At 43.8% G+C, this 23,017-nt stretch overlaps 1 pseudogene; it reads right to left on the bottom strand.

The window, feature by feature from the left end:
- Nucleotides 1-222: 222 nt before the first annotated feature.
- Nucleotides 223-23,017, bottom strand: part of LOC127448876 (probable ubiquitin carboxyl-terminal hydrolase FAF-X) — a 35,743-nt pseudogene continuing 12,948 nt past the window's right edge.

Raw genomic sequence — 23,017 nt, 5'->3', positions numbered from 1 at the left:
ACCGCGTTGAGATATCGCGAGACTCTGAAGGCCGGTGCCACATTGAGCTCTGTTTACAACAGCAAATGTGGCCTAATCCACATCTCCCCCTGTCGTTGTAATCGACATACTCACTAACATTTTGTCAGTAATTTAACGTTTGTGCATTGGTTGTAACAGATCACACTGATACATGTAGTCTCAGATGCACTGACTTTATTTCTTTTTTCACGTTCTGTATGACATTATCATTGTATTTGCTTCTGTTTGTAACACGTGTAACGTTTGTCCAATCTGCGTTTTCGGATCAGTTTGTAAAATGTGTTCTTGCACATTAGAAGAGGGCTTATGACTTCGACAGTTTCTCTGTTGCAGAGTTAATTTGAAGCATTGAGGATTTCCACTCAGAGCACATCTGCTGTGAGGATCATCATGACTAATTGGCTGTAAAGCTTTTCCATGAAGAGAAGACACCAGAGAAAAGTTGAAGAAGGTTTGCGCTTATCAGCCAAACGTTTTATAAAGAATTCATTGCCCAAAACACACGTGCTTAGTGACAAACTGTTTCCAGTTTATGTAGGTCATGACAGTGCACAGATACACTGTAGAAATCTTCTGTTTCATAATTAATGTCAGTAAGCTCCAGTATACTACACTCAGATCTCTCTAGCATGACCTAATAATGAACAGAGTATTAGACAAATAATTCAAATACCATTTATTTATTTATCCTTTAAAGTATAATTTTACAGTGTGCTGGGTTTGTACAGTGCTCTAAGGCAGATTGAGGAATATTATCCATGCACATTTCACAAAAAGAGCTTTAGAGGAATTCAACAAAATTAAACCCCAAAAATGAAAACAAATCAGTAGGCAAATCTCAAAGCAAACAAACAAAGATTTAAAAAAAAAAAATGCAGCAAAGAAAAAACAAAGTTCAGCTTGTGAGCTCAGTCAAAGAGGAGGAAGCATTCTTAACAGATAGCCTGAGAGAAGATGACCTGTAGTTAAGATGGGTTGAGAGAGGGGGTCTGGGTATCTCAGCGAGTACTGACGCTGACTGTCACACCTGGAGTCGTGAGTTTGAATCCAGGGCATGCTGAGTGACTCCAGCCAGGTCTCCTAAGCAACCAAATTGGCCCGGTTGCTAGGGAGGGTAGAGTCACATGGGGTAACCTCCTCGTGGTCGTGATTAGTGGTTCTCGCTCTCAATGGGGCGTGTGGTAAGTTGTGTGTGGATCGTGGAGAGTAGCATGAGCCTCCACATGCTGTGAGTCTCCGCGGTGTCATGCACAACGAGTCACGTGATAAGATGCGCGGATTGACGGTTTCAGACGCGGAGGCAACTGAGATTCGTCCTCCGCCACCTGGATTAAGGTGAGTAACCACGCCACCACGAGGACCTACTAAGTAGTGGGAATTGGGCATTCTGTGAGAATTAAAAATTGGGAGAAAATAAAAATAATAAGATGGGTTGAGAGAGAGACGGATCAACTTTTACGAAGATCCTGTTCAGGCTTCTTCAGTCTACATCAGAGTGTCTGTAGGCCTCTGCTCAGTTTTTGGCAGATGTTTCAATGTGTCTTCTATAGTTTGTCAACCAGTGCAATGCCATCTATTAAATAAAATCCATCCTCACGCATTAGTGTGTATTTGTAACGCACGTCTGCATGTTCTCTGCATTAGGTATTTACAATATGTACCTTATAGAAACCATTACAGAGCTAATAAAAAGTCAAGCCGGCATTTAAATGTTTAATTTATTGTTTCTAGTGGTGCAATGCGTCTGTTTTTATATGTCTGTGCAGGAAAAGAATAAAAACTCCACATGGCTAAAGCAGCTCCAGAATCTAACCTTCACACTTTACAACAGTCTGCAGAAACAGGACTCTTTACAGTAAATATCCTCTTAAAAATAACACAGGGACAAAACTCCTTTGCATTCGAACAATCTCTTTCTTTTCAAACTCAACAAAATAACCTCTATCAAAGAAAAACAGCAAAAAAAATTATATTTAGCAGGTTTTTTTATGGTACTTCAGACAAAAGAGAACGAGAGCCACACTCTATAAATCCAGTACAGTATGTGCTGTTGATGAATCCTGGGACATGTCACGCTGACCCCCTCCCTATAAATCTCCTCGGATACAGAGTAGAGTGACTGTTGCTGCATGTTTATTGGACAGGGACAGATTAAGTGGGCGGAGCCAAGAGGCAGACTCAAAACTAGGCCAATGTGGCAAAATAAGATGGGTTACAGTTTCTAGCCCATTTAAAATTCCTATTCAACAATGACTTAAGTGCCACTGAATATTAAGACTGCAGAGTAAATGTGCAAATTTACCGCCACTTTTTCTCTCCAATTGCTAATGAGTTTGAAGTGGATAAACGACAGAGCAGCTAGTTAAAGTGACGGAGCTGCAGTGGTGTACAAAATCCAAAAAGATCATCTCAAACTCCTGTAAGGCCAAAAAGGTCCTGATGAAGGAAGAGGGGGAAAAACATGAGAAGTGTGGAAACATTCTAAATCAGTAGTGACACCAAGTTGAACCAAAAACCCTCAGTCGCTAAGGGAGGTCACGTTTTGTCCGTCTTGGTGCAAACAGTCGGCAACATCCACCCGACGCAGCACAGCACTGCAAACGCATCCTCACAATTGAAGCTTCGGGTTTCCCTTTATTCTGCTGCTGTAGTATTTGTAGACGATGACGACGACATCGAGCACAGTTTGCGGAGCACTGAGGAAATGTAAGGGGGAGGTGCTTATCCCATGGTTCAAATCTATGCACACTATATTCACCATTCCAGAACAGTCACACTATGTCATTTCCTCTCTACACAAAGAGCTGTACATAGGCAGCATGTATGTGTGCATGTATGCTTGTGTGTACGTGTTTGTGCACCAAACTCTGCAGCGTGTCGAGACGCAAATATGCTTCAGGTTCATCTTGCACAGCTAGTGTACAGGGAACAGATCTAGTATGTAGTGGAGAGAGAGCAGTACTGCTAGAGGTGTGTGGGACAAAGTTTATTAAGTGGGAAGGTTCTCAGTTCCTGGAGACTGTGGCAGGTGCTTGTAAGGCCTGGTCTCGCCCGACACGGCAGTCTGTAATACGAGTGGGATGGGGTCAAAAGCAAGGTGCAGGGCGATTGCTACTCTTTAGTCTGGACCGGGGGCACCTCGTCGGTTCCCTCCCAGCTATCTTGAGGCCTCTGAGGGGGTCGCTGTGGGTTATTCATGTGCTGGGCGGCCGGGCCTGTGTAGGGTTGCCCATGAGGATGGTTATTTGGCTGCAGAGAGAGAGAGAGAGAGAGAGAGAGAGAGAGTGTATAAAGATTGATTAGGATGCACAACAGCAGTTGATCAGGACTTGACTATGAGAACAACTGTCTTTGAGATTTCATTTACGCATTTAGAAGATGCTTTTATTCAAATTAGATTTTTTGAGTATGTGTCCTTCTAGGCAATTGAACCGTGATCATGGCATTGCTGGCATCATGATGTACTAGTTGAGCTACAGGAACATTGCATGAGATTGCACAGCAAAAGCACACAATGGACCTCATTCATGAAACATGAGCAGAACAAATTTTTGTGTAAATCGTTCGTAAAACTGTTCTCACGTAATTCTCGTATTCATAAAAGTGTTCGTATTTTCAAAATGTTATTACAAAGAAATGTGCACCTGCTGCTATGTGTTTTGCGTTCTTTAGGGCAAACTGCCATGACTTCATTTGGATAGAAGTGAAATGAAATACGTAATGAAAAAATTAACTAATATTTGAATGAAATTAACCTTAATAAATTACATAAATTAGTCAAAAAGAGGTTTGTTTTCTTTTTAAAACATGTATATATACACATCATATACTTAACTGAAAATGTTTCTTTGATGCTTGCATTTATTTCTTCAAAGTATAGTTTATTCCCAAATCTCCTTCATTTTCTATCGTTGGCATGGGGTGAAAAGGTCGTGGGAAGACGTAGTTTGTGTTTAATTTTCTCTAAAAATGAATATCCTCTAACGTGACTGGTTGAACAGTTTCTTCATTTCATATGAGCTCTATAATTTGGGATTCATAACTCAGTATAGGCATCGATAAATCACGTTCAGATGATACCGTATGGCCAATGTGAATGCTGTTAAACCCTTAAATTAACACATCACGGGCAGGTGCGTACACAATACAATGGGGAAAAAACGGAAAAAGCCTGCACGCTGTCGTAGCTTGAGAATCTTTATTAGTTTACAGTGTTTCAGCCAAAGAACAGAACCAGAGAAGGTTAATGGTGGTGAACATCCTCCTGGTGCCGTGAAATGAACATTTTTTACAGTAAAGCTTCACGTCAGACCATTTTTATTGATCTCTTGGGCTGTTTGATTCACAGAAGAACCTCTGATGACAGTAAAAACATGCGATGACTAAATTCCTTCCTTTCTTTGAGACACTGTTGTGTTAAATAACATTTTTACAATGTGAATGCACTTAAAATGCACATAAAACGATGTCATTACTGTTCTGCATTACTAGTGAATCTGGTGCCTTAGCGTTTTCATGGGCGTGGATTATAATAATTGTGAATAAACGTTTCATTATTCACCATTTATGAATGCAGGGAATACAGTAACATTTAACACATTAAACAAACAAATCTGGGATGTACGCAGCATTTGTGAATATTTTCGGGAAGGTCCATTTTACGTGTAAATTGCTCCCAATTTACTTATATATTTATGAAAGTTTCATTAATGAGGCCCATTGTGTGTGGCATGTTACCTGTTGATATTGCGTCCCAGGTGAGTGAGGGTAGAGGGCGGTATCCTCAGGGGGCGACGAGTCGTGCTCATCTGGTGCTTCCTGATCATCTGGCTCCTGAATAAATCAAACAAATATGTTAAAAGCACATTTGCTATTAAACATCAATATCTCAGCATATTACCAATTTAATATAGATGAAGTTACTGTTAACACACAAACACTGGGCAGGGGCACTTCCGTGTTCTGTTGGCACCCCAGAAAAACTGCTTTCATCGTGCTCTTCTTTCAAATTGAGATGAAAATGCTCAAAAAGCATTGTTTGTGTTGTTGAAACACCCTGGATTATTGAAAGGTTATTGGAGATTTGGGCTCCTTTGAATTTCCATCAGGATCGGTGGATCAGGACAAACTATGGTGATACTTGACAGATCATCATCACTGTGATCGCCTCTGCTCTAATAAGACCTGATTGCTATCCCGAACCCGAGACAGACACATAAAGCATGTCTGATAGTAATTTTTATTTTCATATGCCACATATATCTGTCTTTAGAAGTGTGTTAAACGTGTGAGGATGTGTATTCATCAACCTGTTACATGTGCAAATAAATCACATGCCTTTTGAAACAAGTTAAACCTTGTTTTGTCAATAGTTCCTACCTACATAAATTTCTTTACTATAACAACAGATATCCCTTTTTAGATTACATAATAATTAACAGATTATTAAAAATGAAGCGCTGTGCATATCCATCAATGGAAAGCTGCTGTTCAAAAGAACCCGGAAACGCTGTTGCCTGCTGTGTGACGTCACGGTAATTTCATCTATTAACATCATAGCATGATGGCTATTAAACATGACATAATAAACACACTGGTGTGCTATTCAAAAGATACAAGTAACTCACAAAAATGCTACATTCATTAGGCAGAGGAGGAGACTTTATTGATTGGCTCACCTCCTCAGGGCAGAGTTCACAGGCCTTGGCCAGGGTCATCCGGGCGCTGTGAGAGCGTTCCAGGAAGTATCCATTGGACGTCTCATTGCTCTGTACTGGGGGGGACCAGTTGTTGTAGCTATACTGAGGGTTTCCTGTGTATGGCCTCCTCTCCAACTCATCACCCAACCATTCAACTGCCCACGTCCACTTCCTCTTCAGGTCACCATTACTCTGCAAAAACAAATCACAACCTATTTACTCCCCTAATATACAATGAATGCTATCAATTACCCATCATGCACACATATCTGTTAATTAACCAGGCATATTGTACATGGTGAAATGCCTCACCTGTAAGATCTGATAAGCCACAGAGCAGTTGGTGAAGAGTGCCACCATACACTTAATGCATTGATAAGCCCGTTTCTGATAATGGTTCTTGGAGCGCTGGATGGTGTCAAAGAGCCCGTCACGGTCATCAGGAATGCCCTTTAGAACATTGTGGATCCTGAACAGAGTCAGAATGACAGGAGCGTTGATATGAGTATATATGTCAGGTAAAGTGACTTGTTCTTTATGTTCTTCAACATTTCAATGCCTCACCTGTGCGTCTGCCATGAGTCCTCAATCAGAAGGATCTGAAACAGCAGGTCCAGGTAAGGCCTCAGCTCATAGGTGTAAGAATACGCCACCTGACACCACAAGACACGACAGATAATTCACAATGCAAGACAGTCAGGAAACAGGGCAGACTGTAAATGTTAAGTGGCGACTGACCTGCCAGAGCAGCTCGCTGAGAACCGTGGAGGAGAACTGTGGGTTCTCCCAGCAGCAGAAGCGCAGCAGTTTCACCGTCTCCTCAGAATTACTGCAGTCCTCGATGATCTTCTTCACGTAGCTTGTGCGCACAAACAGGATCTCGGCCACCAGCTGCTGTAAGGGCATGATGGGAGCCGTGAGGCTGGGGTCTCCGTACGGGTTGGGCAGAGGTGGATTACCTGAACAACAGACCACAAGTGAGGATGCGGCCTTCATTTGACCATCCAAGAAATTACACCATCACAACTGACACTCACCATTAATCGAGGACTGCATGCGCGATGATACGTCGCAGCAGCGCACTAGCTGTGACATCACAGTGTAAAGTTTACCGAGCTCTGCGTACTGATACTTAATGGGAGGCCCGGGACCCTCATCCAACGCCACCAACATGAACGTGGCTGGCACGCTCAACTTCAACAGTTGCGTCTTCTCTGCCAAACCTACAAGTGATAATATAGCAAGGCAGGATGCTCAGGTGCTTTTGACATTTTGACATCCAACTTTGACATGAATTCAATTGCTTCAACATTCAGCAGAAAGAGTATTGCTGTGTGTGCAGTGAACGAGTGCTCACCTAGGTTGGCGTACATGACAAAGAGGTTGAAGTACTGCTGAAGGTGCCGTCCATGTTCAGACACTTCCCTTCTCAGTAAGTTCAGCACTGCCCGCAACAGGTGGTCGCTCAGATGTTGCATTATCACAGGTCTGCTGACAAGGTCAAAGATCAGTAGGGCAACTTTGTTTCAGACTGTCACATGGCATAATGACTCGTCTATGTCTCCCATTTGAAAGATCTACATGTTTTCGGACTGGACTAGAGGATGCTGAATTATAAAAAAATACAATGACATTACCGGGAAACAAAAGGGGGACACAGTCAAACCTGTCCTGAAAGCCAATTTGTGCAATATTTTATTTCACCTGAACATGATTGATTTCTCTCTGTTACCTGTGTGGACGAGCCAGGTGAGGTGATGGGGGCGGGGCAGGGTCCATCTTGCAGGGAAAAGTGTGCAATGAAAACGATGAGCTTGGCAAAAGCTCCTCGCACCTCTGCACTCGGACACTCCAGCAAGTACTCTGAGAAGCGTGTGGGGAAGGCAAACAGGATGTTGTGTGCAAACCAGCTGCGGACATTCTTACTGTGACGCAAAAGAACGCACAAGGCATCATACCTGAGAGAGAGAAAAACAGATGAGAAGAACATTACGACTCGCGCTCACAAATAGTTCATAAAGTATAAAGAACAGCAGACACCATTGCTGAGAGACTCCAGCCTGGTCTCCTAAGCAACCAAATTGGCCCGGTTGCTAGGGAGGGTAGAGTCACATGGGGTAACCTCCTCGTGGTCGTGATTAGTGGTTCTCGCTCTCAATGGGGCGTGTGGTAAGTTGTGTGTGGATCGTGGAGAGTAGCATGAGCCTCCACATGCTGTGAGTCTCCGCGGTGTCATGCACAACGAGTCACGTGATAAGATGCACGGATTGACGGTCTCAGAAGTGGAGGCAACTGAGACTTGTCCTCCACCACCCGGATTGAGGCGAGTAACCGCACCACCACGAAGACCTACTAAGTAGTGGGAACCGGGCATTCCAAATAAAAACATTTAAAAAAGGAACAGCAGACACAATAAAGGCCCGTTCACACATGCAGCGACTTCTAACGACAAAGTGACCTCATCACATTCCTTTTCAATGAGAGCTGGTGACTTCCGGTGACACGAGCGACACTGAGCTCTGCCGACTAGATGTGGCTGTGTCCAGCGACTTGAGAAAGTTGAGAAAAGGTTAACTTTATGCAAACGAGAAGCGATAACCATTAGGAATCAAGTGTAGACAAGGCAGAGGAGAATTTTCTGTGAACGATTTCACCATTCTATTAGTCTGTAACCACGTACATGGATATAATTAAAAAAATGATGTGTGGAAAAGAAACTGTCGACAGTCTGAGTGAGTTTGATACGTACATTGATAGTTTGTTGATCTTATTATGATATGATGCATTGAGCACTGCTGCAGTTCATATAAAAACACTCCCCAGCAGAAAGTGCCATTTTAGGGACAAGAAAACTGATTCCTTGTCAAATTAGAATATCATAGTTTTACTGGCAAAATGCCTCATCTGTGATCAGATTTCCAAGAGATATGGCCAGACATGCATTCCACCAATAACATTAGAGCGACAGCAGAAGGAACGCCCGCTAGCGACTTCAAGTGATCAAGTCGCTGCATGTGTGTACGGGGCTTAATGCTTACCAGTCACTAGCAGGACCTCGGACAACTTTCTTCGTGTGGAATCCTGTGCTAAACAGAAATCTAGCAGCAAGCTGGATACTAATCATCGCTATTTCTTCAGCCTCCGGTAAAAGATGATCTTGGCCTAGAGAGACAATCAGAGATGAGCATTTCACCAACAGGCCTTCTTAATATCACAAAAGACATTCATGGTAGAGAAAAAATCCACTTCACAGTGGTTGGACCTCTTGTCACTGATTTAATCTCATCTGTAGCTGCCAAAAATATTAAAAACAGAACGCACCTGGAGGAGGGTTCAGGTAGACACTATTGCAGGTGAGAAGTTTCTTAATGAACTGAAAATACTCCAGGCTGTACTGCATGCGGCTGTGCATGAACTGCACATTCTGTTTGCAAACGCTGGCCTCAATAGCCAAGGGCATTTTTGGCTGGTTCGGCCGGGGTGCGAGCGTCAGTTCGGAAATGTACTTTAACAGCTCGCTGTCGCCCTCTGCTGCGTCCAGGCGCTCATAGAAAAGAATGTAGGCGTTCCACCAGCGTTTCTGCCGCCGGTAGGACATGCGCTTCATCATGTGATCAAACACCTCGCCCATGTACTCTCCACCGAAGCACTGATTCTTCATTTCCTCATCATCGTCCATCTTACACTCCGTCACGTCGCCGTCATCAAACTTATACCAGCGGTCCTTCTGTCCGTCGCCGCAGCTACCGTGACGTTGAATGATATATGAGTAATAATGTCCGCCACTGGCCTGACCCGAGTGCACCAGCACGCCCACTAGTCGATAACAGGAGCTGCCATTGGGCTCGGATTCTGTTGGAGAATTCTCGGGGATGACCTGACTCTCTAGCGGAACCTCTTTGCCCTCTAGCTTCGCAACACCCGCCACTGTGTATGGCTCCATGTCCAGCTCACGAGGAAACTCAAAGTAATCATTGAATTTAATCGCACACTCGCGTTCCCAATCGTAATCAAAGCGTTTCAACTGAATGGCCAAAACGGGTGGGAGTGTCTTAATGAGGAGACGTTTCACCGTGTCAACCTGGAATGCAAATAAGGAGATGTAAAAGGTCACCAATTCACACTTTATACAACTACTATCAACTGAGAGAGAATCTAGGAAACACCTCCCACCTTTTTGTTGCACTTTTCACAGTGGTATGCGTTGGCTCCTTCAAGCAGATCCCCTTTGACGTACTGTTCTAAAGAGTCCAGGAGGCTTTGGTGGTTCCTGATGTCAACATTCAATGTGGTGAAGGATTCCTCACACTCATACCTAAGAAGAGACATGCAGCATTTCAAATCAATATTTTATCAATGGTAAAAACACAAGATATCAGCACAGAGTCCTTCTCTTACCTGTGCGGACAACCCTGACAGATCTTTTGGTCTGCAAATGAGCCGCCCAAGATCCTGCTGAGCATTGTGGGATGGCCGAGGGCTTTCAGTGCTTCATCCAGACTGTCCACCAGTGAATTGAAGAACTCCAGCGCATCATGTTGCTCTCTCAGATTCACTGGCTCGCCCCATAACCTGCAGAGAATGTTTAGAATATGGTGCAAAACATATTGGCAATCTACATTTCAAACACATATATAGAGAGTTCATGACTGATTTTACCTGAACTCTTTCCAGAAGCCTCTGGGCACGTAGTACTGCAGACGGGATGCGGTGAGGTGGCCGAAGATCACCTGCAGGTGGCGCAGCACTCCGATGTTGTACTCCTTGCGGTCCTCGGCCTTATTGAGAGAGGGCTTGTCATCAAACTGGTGATAACTGAACACATCATCCCTGGGGTCCATATTACTCTGCAGCACAACACGTCTTGTGTGAGAGTGACGTCCATTCACTCGTGTTCTAATGAACCTCATCTATGTGCTAAGAGTTTTCTGTATGTATGATCTACACAAGTGTGCTTTTTACCTCATTGTCCTGCTTCTCATCTCCGGACATGTCATCATCAATGTCGCTGCCGGTGCCCTCGATAGCCAGGATGCCGTTTCGGATGGGCGGGATCATGTAAAGCTGCTGAATCACTGAGTTCATGTAGCATGTGGCTCCTGCGTTCTTCAGACCAACGAAGCCTTTGGTCGGCCGCGGCCCTACTGGAGGCAGATACTCCCACTCTGTAAGCGCGTCGCAACCTGAACGAAGATGCATTCTTTTAAAATTATACCTGAACACACACCTCATTCATGAATCATGAGCAGAATGAATATGTATAAATCATTCATAAATTCATTCGTACATTAATTGTTGCATTGAATTCAATGTGACAATTTGACTTTTATCAAAAGTCATGTCTGAGCTGTGACGCAGTGTTTTAGCTCAGTGGTAAAATACGCTGGCTACCACCCCTGGAGTTCGCTAGTTTGTTAGTTCGAATCCCAGGGCATGCTGAGTGACTCCAGCCAGGTCTCCTAAGTAACCAAATTGGCCCGGTTGCTAGGGAGGGTAGAGTCACATGGGGTAACCTCCTCATGGTCGCTATAATGTGGTTCTCGCTCTCGGTGGGGCGCATGGTGAATTGAGCGTGGTTGCCGCGGTGGATGGCATGAAGCCTCCACGCGCACTATGTCTCCGTGGCAACGTGCTCAACAAGCCATGTGATAAGATGCGCAGGTTGACTGTCTCAGACGCAGAGGCAACTGGGATTCGTCCTCCGCCACCCGGACTGAGGCGAATCACAAGCCACCACGAGGACTTAGAGCGCATTGGGAATTGGGCATTCCAGATTGGGAGAAAAAAAAAATAAATATCTGCCACATCATTGACAAAATCTCACTGATAAATATTTGGTTTTCTCTGCTTAACCACAACTGAATGCACTACATAACCCATTTTCAGCAAATTCTTAATTTTAGATTACGAGATTAATTTAATCTATTGACAGCCCTAAGAAATATTCAACATTTATACTCATTAGTCATCAACAGAGATCATGATCTGTAAGACTAAAGAGCAAGTAATCACTAACGGTATTTAATTTTTAATTGGCATTTATACACCCAACAGTTCAATACGTGCCTAGATAGTACATGTCTGTGAGCGTGTCAATGATCTGTTTGAGGTTGCGCATGCAGCCGACAGCGAGCGCGACCAGCAGCTCAAAGCCGGCGTTTATGGATGCAGGACTGCTGCACACTGGAATGGCCTGTTCCGCGGGGAACTCGCCGCTCTTCACGTACTGCAGATATACGTTAGACGCCGGGAATATAAAATCATCAATCAGCTCCTGTAAGAGAGACAGACAGGAAATGAGGGCAGGGGACACAGGAAGTGAACTTCTTTTTCACAACAATGTGTAAAATCCTCAGCTCACCTTTATGAGATTAGCGCCACCTTTCTCACAGCCGATGTAGAATTTCTTCTCAGGTGTTTGGAAGGCCAGCAGCTCTTTAGTGACACCCAGGTGACCCTCCAGAATCGTCTCCTCGACACCCGTCTCGCCCGTCCTCTTCACCTCATCCTGAACAGAAAGACAAACCTGAAGTAAAAGAGCATTCCAACATCACCCTTCTGTTCTTCATGCTGTGAGTGTTGTTGTTGTGACGCACTCGGATTCTCTTGAGCCAGTCGATCTCGTTGTTGAGCAGCACCTCGGCGTTGGGCAGGTTTATGTTGCTGTTGTACGCGTAGTTGAGCAGGTGCCGTAAGAGGATGAAATAATCGCCAGCGTGCTTCGCTCTTTCTTTAGCTGTGCTCTAAAACAACAGAGAACAATTAACAAACCAAAGAATGTTGTCCAGTCCCATTAAAAAACACACACAATCCTCTGTTCTACATGTGACTGCGGTACTCACTCCCAGAACAGTGAAGAGGAGGGTGATGAAGAACAGGAGCGGTCTGTGTCCCATACAACACCTGGTGGCCATCAGGAAGAACTGCTCCTGTGCCACCTGACGCACAGCTCTGAATAAAAATACAATTCATGCTTACAGTACAACACAAGATGGACAGCAACAATGCACAATTTTAATGCAAGTCTATGGGGTGGTTGTACATCACTGGAATACATGTTTAAAATATAAAACTATCACTCTATATTGAAAGTATAACCACCACACAAACATTACAACAAGAGTGTGACAGAATCACAAGTCTCCAAGTACCTCCAGGGTTCTCACTCTTTTCAAAGCACAATTTTCCAGGACATTTTATGTGCCCAACAAGTGTAATATTTAAGCAAAAACACAAGCTATTATTTTAGTGTTTCTGAGTGTGACGGTAGTCTCTCACCTCCAGATAAGCAGTACGCTACATGGCAAAGTGTGATTATTAATCCCTGTAAAACTGTGATTTAATTAAATAAATACATAGTCAGTATGTGCTGCACACTTTAGAGTGTTCTGTCATCTCACACACACACACACACACACACGTGTGCTGTACGATGATGAGGTGTTTTTAGTGTATGAAGCACGCATCACTTGCAGTTTATATACTGTATTTACTCAATTAAAATCACAGACTTTTGCAGGACATTTAATTTGATTAATTGTGCATTCAAACATAATTTTTCATCCAAATATGTCATATTCCATAACATTCTGCATTTTATAAGCCCCTTTCACACTGGATGAATCCCAGAAAAGTCGTTCAGGCAACTGTTCGGGGGATAGGGCTGCAACTAACGATTATTTTGATAATCGATTAATCTAACAATTATTCGACTATTTGGCGATTATTGCAACGATTAATCATGAGCTCTTAATCGATTATTCAGCTTGTGCCCGACTTAAAAGGTTATATTAAACATGCTTACTAACAATAAAGAGGACAAAATCATCTTTTAAAAATACTTTGTTTAATTCAGTAAAGAAATTCACTGCAAAAAATCCTCTTGTTATCAAGTGTTTTTGTCTTGTTTTCCATTTAAAATGATCTAAATCCTTAAAACAAGATACATTTACTTGAGAAGCAACATATAAGATATTTAGTCTTGCTTTAAGAGAATATATCTTAAATATAAGTGTATTTTGTATATAAGTGTATTTTTACACTTGGTTATACTTCTGCGAGTGCAGTAAAGATAAAATATACTTCTATTCTCTAAAAGCAAGTCTAAATATCTTATAGGCTGCTTCTCATGTGAATGCATCTTTTTTAAAGGATTTTTAGATATTTGTATTTTTAATATTATATTCAACATTCTCAGATAATATTTCTTTCTTCTGCAGTATAGCTGCTAAAGTAAATGTACGTTGTTTTAAAGGAGTTTCAGATATTTATATTGGAAAACAAGTCAAAACAAAAACAAATCAAAAACATATTTTGTTGCGGTGTATAATGGGGTGAAGACTACCCTCTCTCACCTTTCTGTTCACTTCTATCCATCTTTAACTTAAACTCTCTCTTAATAATAAAGCTGCGTATTGACAATGTTCTTCATGATAAGAAACACACAGTGACACATATATTATGATTTAATAAGTCTCGAGTCATCACGTTATAATCTAGCTGCATTAAGCGTGTGCGCTCGAGGGATGAGCGTCCCGTGACAGAGTGTGCATCAGCCGGTGCAGTTTCAATCTCTCCCCCTTAGATCGGGACATTCACACAACTCATAGAAGAGACACTGACCGCACAGAGAAATGACCGTTTCAGAGTTTGTAGTTATTTACATGATCTGCTTCTGTATTATTTGAACTTTAATAAAGCTATAACACATTAAATATAACTGCATTAACGATGTAACGTCGGGGTGTTTCCTTTAAAGAGCTCCGGCTCCACTTATTCCACAACGAGAGTGCTTCTGTATTTACTTATTTAGTATTTTTGCATTATAATTCCCTCACACTTTATGATCTACATCAGCTGAAGCTGTTTGGAAAGTTTAGAGTGCACGTCATCATTAGAGTTTAATGTGATCTCATGTTACGTTAAATGAGCTCAAACGATTGTTCGACAACGACAATTTTTGGCGATGATTTTTTTCAAAGCAGAGATGACCACAGGTGAGCACAGAATGTATGTGAAAGGGATTCTTTCAGAACAGTTAACTGTTGTTTCACAACGCGCAGCCACCGCCAGTGACAAAATGATACAAATTTGTGTATTTGACTCCTATTCCGAGTCCCAATTGTTACCATGTTTTTGTACATGTAACAAAAACCTTGTCAGTCAAACACAGTCCTATTATATTAAAATATTTTACAGGACATTTAGGCATTTTTTTCCTAATTTTCCATGACTGGAAAACTGCATTGCAAAATTCCAGGTTTTCCAGGACGCATGGAAACCTTGACCTCATGACACACATTGCGTATGTCTTATACATACTGTATGATTCAATACATCACAAAACTTCACAATATAATTGAATCAATCTCCTTCATGCAGTTCACTTCACTATTGTCCAGTACGACACCTCATAGAAGCGACTCTGACTGCACTAAGTGCACCTTTCAGAGTTCGAGTTTAGATAACATGCTTCATTAACTGAACGGTAAGAACGTCTGTGATAATTGACCCCATGAGAACACAGAACAAGTTGAACCTGAATGTTCTTTGAAGTACATACTTGCTCTGGCAGTGAAGCAGCAGGTCAATGATGAAGGTCTGCCAGGCTTTCTCTTTACTAAGCGTGTCGAGGGCCGTAGGGAGCAGAGCGAAACACAGGGTCATGACTTCCAGCGCCTCACAGCACACCTGCTCGTCCTCTGCATCCGGCTTATTACCTGCGTTAGTCTGCAGAACAACAGACGGTACAGATCGCTGCACTGCAAAATAAAACTTTGCATAGTAGTGAATGCAATTCAAAGATAAGACGGCAACTGCTTCGTACCTTCTCGTAGATCTTGCTGATGTCTTCGTTTGAACTGAAGACCAGATGGACCTTTCCACAACCTGAAGCCCAAACAATCTTCTGCACAGCTCGAATCACACAGATGTCTGGGATGTACTTTGACGCCTGGAAGAAATTCTGTGTCATGTCGTACAACAAAGAGATACAAATCAGTGGAGAAAACCCCTTCAAGACCTTATAAAAGCTGCACTGTTAAAGCTGTAAAGATCATGCACCTCGTCAGAGATCTGCTGAGCCAATCGGATGGCCACGTTGCGCAGCATGCATTCGGAGGTGGGGTTGGGAATGCTCTGGAGTGCGTTCTGTAGCACCAGAGCTTGATCATGAGTCGCCTGATTGATCTGGGAGACAAATTGAAAGTCACCATAAAGATGTCTCAAAGAAGCAGTTTTCACAAAGCCAAACTATCATGCAAGACATGTGGCGCACCGGTGAAGCTGGGTTGGTGCCCTCCACCACAGGTTGGCACGCCTCTGCTACAGCCTTCACATGCCCGAATCCAATAGCGGTGAGCAGAAGTTTGCTGATCTTCAGGGCATTCAGGTAAGCACCGCGCCTCGTTTCCATATCCGCATTAGGAAGGAAGTTGTTTCTAGTGAGCATGCCCAGGACGAGAGGTAGACCGCCACACTTCAGGAAGTTGTACTGGAAGTCACTGGCATCATCTCCTAGAGTTCCACTGGCTGGCATCAGCAGGGCATACACAACCTGACAGAGACAAAGATTGCATGATGGTTACTGCAGAGTGTAAACTGGCATTATTGTGCCTATAGATATTTATATAAATATCCGAGTGTGATGAAAGGGGCGTTCACTCAAGATGTGTTCTTCCGTTCCACCTGTACCACTACTTACCATATTTTTCTAAATACAAGTCGCATTTTTTTCATCATCTGAAAGGTCCTGGATTCAAAGGTCCTAACCATTCGAAGCGACTTTTAAACGTAACGATGTCAGCCGATGAAACACGCTCACCAAAACACAAATGCTTACAAACAAACAGATGAAAACATCAGTCATAGAGACAGTAAAAGCGTTTTACAGTTGCCTATTCAGAGTATTTTGCCTTTACAAAGTACTTTATGCAACCAGTTTAAATATTCTGTCCATCATTACATTATTGTGCTAATAAACTCTAGACCGCTGTCAAACGCAACTCCTCACATGCCCACAAAATGCTGGTTACGTATATAACCTTGGTTTTGTAAATTCCGGATAACCGCCAGAGACCAGCCAGATAGGTCGAAAAAAAAAGTATACCAACAAAGTCACATAGTGATGTAAGCCGAAATGAGGGAATATAAGCCACTACAGCTCGGCACACAGCCTCGGAACGTTGTTGCACATTCCGAATGACCAGGAACTCCGGAATTTACAGAACCACGGTTACATACATAACCAGCGTTCTGTCACATTCCTCCTGACCACCAGAGACAGTGTTACAGTAATGGATGACCAATAGCAACAGTCACAAGGAATTGACTCACCAGACAGCAGGGGTTATCACCGGAGAACAGCCGAGCCCACATCATGGGATGAGGCAACATTGACGTTGTACAATCGAAAGTGCATGGGGAGGACCAGGTGGCCGCAGCACAGATGTCAACATGTGAAACATCCCTGAAGGCAGCCCATGAAGGGGAAAACACCCTGATGGAATGGCAAGTGACTGTCTCAGGCAAGGGTCGTTGAGCCTTCTTGTATGCCATGGTGATAACCTCCACAACCAACCATGAAAGCCTCTGTTTAGATAGAGGGGCACCCTTTTTAATGCCCCAAAACAGACGGACAACTGATCAGATTGTCTCCACTGCGCAGTAGCCTCTACATAACATCTCAAAGCCTGCAAGGGGCACAAGGAAAGAAAACGTCCATCATCATTGGACTCAAGCACTGTTGGTTGGAAACACAGCTCAATGGACTGATTAATGAACTGGTGCAGGAGCACCTTAGGAAGGAAGGTCTGGTTGGGCCAGAGGGTAACACCAGCACCTTCTGGTTTCCATCTCATGCAGGACTGACTCACGGACAATGCATGAAGCTCGCTAACCCTCTTAGGTGGAAGCAACAGCCAGGAGGAAGGCCGCTTTCAAAGACTTTCACTTAAGATATTCTCTCAAAGGGAGGTAGACAAAGAGATTCCAACACCAAAGGTAAGTCCCACACTGGGAAACGGGGAGTTTTCACACATCTTGTAAACACTCGAGGGGCCAGAGAAAGGCCGAATGGCAGAACCTTGAACTGATATGCTTGGTTTTTGAAAGTGAAGCGTGGGAACTTCCTGTGATGCACGGCAATCAGAAAGTGAAAATATGCATCTGTCAGGTCAATGCTCGTAAACCAATCTCCCTCTGTCACCGACCGAAGAACGTCAGTCGTGCACAACATACGAAAGGGGAGCCTCTTTAAGAATCTGTTGAGTCTCCTTAAATCTAAGATTGGACGGAAACCTCCATCTCGCTTTGGAACAAGGAAGTAGGTTGAGTAAAAACCATCCCTTTGAACAAGGGGGTGAACTTTCTCAATTGCTCTCTTCTCTAACAAGGAAACAATTTCTTGAGAGAGAGCTGCTGAATGGAGTGTACCACCACAGTCGGAATGAGTCCCGAAATCTTCGGGGGCCGGCGTCAGAACTGAAGAGAATAACCTTTTGTTAGAGTTGCCTAACAAAATGATCTGATACTGTGTCTCTACAGTAACTCAGATGCCAAGCTGAGAAGCATCCGACTACCACTCCCGAACACTTAAGGCCTTGATAGTCCGGCCTTTTGAAGTTGTGGGGGTCCACTTCAACAGACTTTAAAGAGCTAGTGGCCAAAAGGATCAGCTGGCAGATAGTGTTTTCGGCGCGAGTGATATAGGCAACAGACTCGTATGCTTTCTTGAGAAAAGAATCTGTGTGGCCACACTGGGCACTAGGGCACCGGACGTTCCCTCGCAATTCTTCATCCGTAGACACCACCAAGGCGGCAACCTGCTGTTCAACTTCTGGCACATTTTTCACCCCAATGGCCTCCGCCTTTTTTCAGTTTTGGGTCACCTCTTGGCCATACCTGATCCTTTCAGGGCGCTAGAAAATTCTGCCACAAAGTTTTACATGCAGGCATAGTGAAAGTATCTGTAGGTAGAGACTTGCGAAATAACACATTGGACTGAACAGGCTGGGCAGGGCGCTCCTCAAGTCCGAGATGAGCCACTGTCATCTGAAGCGCTGTCAATGTGTCATCCACCGGAGGTGGAACAGTCCCTGAAGAATGGTGTGAGCATCCAGAGCCACCCAAGTCGGATCCAGCTGGTAAGTCCTGCGGATCATCAAACCCGGCAGCTTCAGAGCCAAGGTGCTGCTGAAATTGTGTATCAGAAGCACACATGGACATAGTGTCAAGGTGGGAGCTATGAGGAGGATAAGGAGAGGCAGTATCCTCTTCGTTTGATAAACATGATTGAGCATCCTCAGTGGAGCCCGTAGTAGCTGTAGAGACCAAGCCTGCTGGTTGAAGAGACTAAAGGAGTCGCTTCATCTCCACCATATCTGAGGAAAGGCCAGCAACCTTTTTTGACAACAGATGCTCTGCCAAACGAAGTGGATCTTTTGTGGAGGTGTGCCAGCAGCTGCAGAGGCACGGCACTTTTGAGGTCTCTGCTGTGAAACCGGTTCCGGTTCTACAAGATTAGCTTCCCGGCTGCGGTTCAGATCAGCCAAACGCAACTGTCTCTCAGACAAAGGCAGCAAGCTACAGTGTGGGCATGGAACTGTAAGCGCTTCATGCAGGTGTTGAAGTCCCAGGCATGATGGGCAGCGATCATGCCCATCATCAGGAAGGAGCTCATTAGGACAGAGTCTACAATTCAGGGGATAGGCAGGAGAAATTGAGCTGTAAGCTATTTCGACTGTCAAGTAGCCCTTCAGATAGAACCGCAAGGAGTGAATGCTATATGCAAATGCAACACAACCTCCGGATGAACCGCGAGGATCTGTGGAGGAAGAATACCAGAGCGATAGTACAGCATAACTGGTTCAATCACATCCACGGATAGGACCGACAAGCGTAAAGAGAAAGAAAAATAAACAAAAAATTAGCAGGAAACATAAGCTATACATGTTTCCGTAGTCTGTTTTCACCTGGTACACTGACTCGTCCTCTCACAGCTTTCCACGAGGCTGTTTTCCTATTTATGTCTCTACAAATTCTCAAAGAAAGGTTGTTTGCCAGGAGGAAATTCAGCAACAGTGATTATATTTGTCTCAGTGTTGTTTTTGACTACATAAAAGCTACATGTCGTTTGATTGGTTGTGAATAAATTCAGCTCTGACTGGTCAGTGACAAGCGGCAGCCATGGAAAGATAAAATATTTTTATCTTGCGCAGTGTGCGCTGCAAGCAGTCATGCAGTCGTGTGTTATCTCGTGAATGAGCTTGGAAAATGGCGTCACTTCAACTGCCGCATCCATTTTGCCTCCTCTCTCACTGAAAATGTATACGGAAAGTGCGGTGACCACGTCCCGTGTAAAAACGACTTAAAGATACAGGCTAAAGGGGAACCTAGCCCGAAGCATGGATGACATCCTCCCTGGATAAACGAGCTCCGTATGAATAAAAAAAACCTCACCAATCGAAGTCTGTAGAAAACAATCCAATCCAAAACTGTATCGTCACAGCTTGGGAGGATGAGTCTTCGCTGCTCTGAGAAAAAAAGTTGTCCTAGACGATGCAAGGAACACTATATGACCTAATCTGAAGGCGAAAAAGTGAAAGAGGCTGGGTGCTGAGCTGCAGTGGCTTCTATTCCCTCAGCTCGGCTTACTGGTATACTTTTTATTCAACCTATCAGGCTGGTGCTGCTGTCATCCATTACTGTAACACCATCTCTGGTGGTCAGGAGGAATATAACAGAATGAAGTTTCTTCACACTCGTAAAAACATTCAGTCAGTAAATCGGATAATTAGCGCATAGCAAAGAGGGTTGCGAATATAAGAAATATCCAGATGTAGACCGTCGCTAATGTTAATTAATATAACAGGCATATTGTTTTACACACAAACTAAAAGCTGTTTATTTGTACAGCATGAAATCACATATTATATATACAGATAACAGGCTTATTTGTTGCGTTCTTTCATGAAACATAAACATAGTATGAAAAACTGTTACACATGATTACTTTAAGCAAATGCTGTCGATTAGCACAAGGCCGAATACTGCGTGATACGATGAGTAGATCCTGAGATAATCTTTACGGAGCACGGCTGACATGTTGAGCGGCTGAATGGAGGTCGGGCTGCTGCTCCTGGGTCCTAATGCCTGCCGCATGCAACCTCTGTCAGTGCGACTTATACACAGATGCATCTTATCTGTGTTTTTCTCTCAACACTTGAGTTTGACCAGGTGCGACTTATAATCAGGTGTGACTTTATTTCCGGAAAAAACAGTAATTGTTTGCCTATACATAGATCCGCCTATCAGACGGACATAACTATTGTGTCGCCCCTTGCAGTTTGTTCAGTGTCTTACATCAAGAACGTTGTATTTTTAAGATGAAATGCCAAGTTTAAAACATCTCGAGACCCTTGAATTCTGCTGCATGCTGCTGCGATCTGTCTGGCAAGAACAAGACAGTGTGAATGGCGCCCTTACAGTTTTAAAGCAATATGAGGATACCTCAGTGAGGTAGAGCACTTGTGAAGGGGACGGCCCAAAGAAGCGCGAGTCCAGCGTGGGGCTCAAACTGTTCTCCCCCAGCTTAGCGTGATCCAAACACGTGGCCCGAAGGTTTTCCACTGTAGTGTTATCTGTGAACACAAGGAGCACATTTCTGAAGTCCTTCAGCCAATCATCATGTTACACAGCACATGTTCTCTCAGTCTCTGAAAGATGCTTCACTGGTACCTGGAGGCATGAGCTTCATGAGGACTCGAGCGCCATCTCGCAGTAACAGCATGTTTAAGGTGCAGCCCAGGTCAGCGATCTGCCACAGGAAGGAGATGTAGCGCAGGTGCAGCGACATGATCTGAAGATGAAAACAAGCGGTCAGCTTGACAGGACGAGGTTCCTCTGTGCTTCAGTTCTGAGGTTAATCACATGTAACAAAAGAATGGGTTCTCACCACTCCTGGCAAGCAGCTTTCCACCTCAGGTTTGGGCCCATCGCTGTACTGGTTGCCATGGTTTCCGGGTGAGCCGGTGGAGGAGTCGGACGAGCTGTCGGGGCTGGAGGGCATGTTGGAGCTCACCTGAGTGAGCTTCGCTGTGATCAGCTACAGAGAGAGACAGTCGAGAGTTTTAGTAAACGTTCAGAGCCTTTATTTCAAGTCAAGGATATTCAAATGATTATAAATCTCACAGTTTTATCTTTGATGTTGAGCTGTCCAATCAGCCGGCGGTCATCAGCGGGGTCCACGATCTCTCCTCCAATGAAAAGCTCCACTTTGGTGTGCGTGCTGTTGGCTTTAATGCGAGACAGGATGCAGCGGCGGATGGAGCCGATGGTGTCGTTTGTGTGGGACCAGATGTCCAGATCGTCCACCTGACGACCCTGATTGGGAAACCGCACCACCAGAGTGATGTGCTTCCCCCGAAACGCCCTGAAACACACAGATTTCCCACACAGAAAATAAGGAACTAAATAAAAATGGCTTAAAATGAAGTACCACAGGAATCGAACCCTAGACCTTGGCATTGTTAGTGCCATGCTCTAAAAGCTACAGGAACTACTAAAGCAGGTACCTGGACATGGGCAGGATGGTTCTCTCCTCATGATAGTCACTGTCACACTCGTTGATGTACTCTTTAAGTACGGTCATTACACGCACCATACGTATGGCCTCCTGTCTGGCACAGTTAATGCTGTCCTTATCACCGTCCAGAACGCACAGCGTATCATACGACGCCTTGAGCCGATCAAAACACGACTGGATGAAGTCTTCGTGAATCTCCACCTGTAAACAACAGCAACACCACCAGATCACATCAGACAAGAGTTCATGACAAGTGCACGTATGTGACACGAGAGAGAGGACGGCATAGTCACCTGATTCACTTGAAGTTTTGGTCCGAGGTTGGTGTAGATCTCTTTCAGCAGGTCTATCGCTCGTGTTGCGATGTCATCACTCCCTTGAATCACAACCTGTGCAGTGAAAATACATGAATCTTGAGTTTGATGATGAATAACTGTTTAACCTCCTGAGACCCGAGCGTGACTGCGGTGTGCATTTTCCATTTCCCTTTTTGATTTGTAACTAGTAGAACCATACAAGCAAAAAAATAAATAAAATAAAATAAATCTAGAGAAAATCGTTTTCCTAAAAATTAATGTCCACATATGTGGACAGCTGGACTAATTGGTGACATTAAGTAATATCAATCTATAGAAAATCAGATTGTTTTTCATCAAATAGTTTAATATGTGTCCAGGAGTGTTGATTATTCATGTTTTTGAGACGTTACAGACAT

Source organism: Myxocyprinus asiaticus, chromosome 12 (assembly GCF_019703515.2).
Source record: "Myxocyprinus asiaticus isolate MX2 ecotype Aquarium Trade chromosome 12, UBuf_Myxa_2, whole genome shotgun sequence".
In the NCBI taxonomy this organism is placed as follows: Eukaryota; Metazoa; Chordata; class Actinopteri; order Cypriniformes; family Catostomidae; genus Myxocyprinus; species Myxocyprinus asiaticus.
Note: the sequence above shows the minus strand (reverse complement) of the source record. Positions and strands in the feature narration are given on the sequence as shown.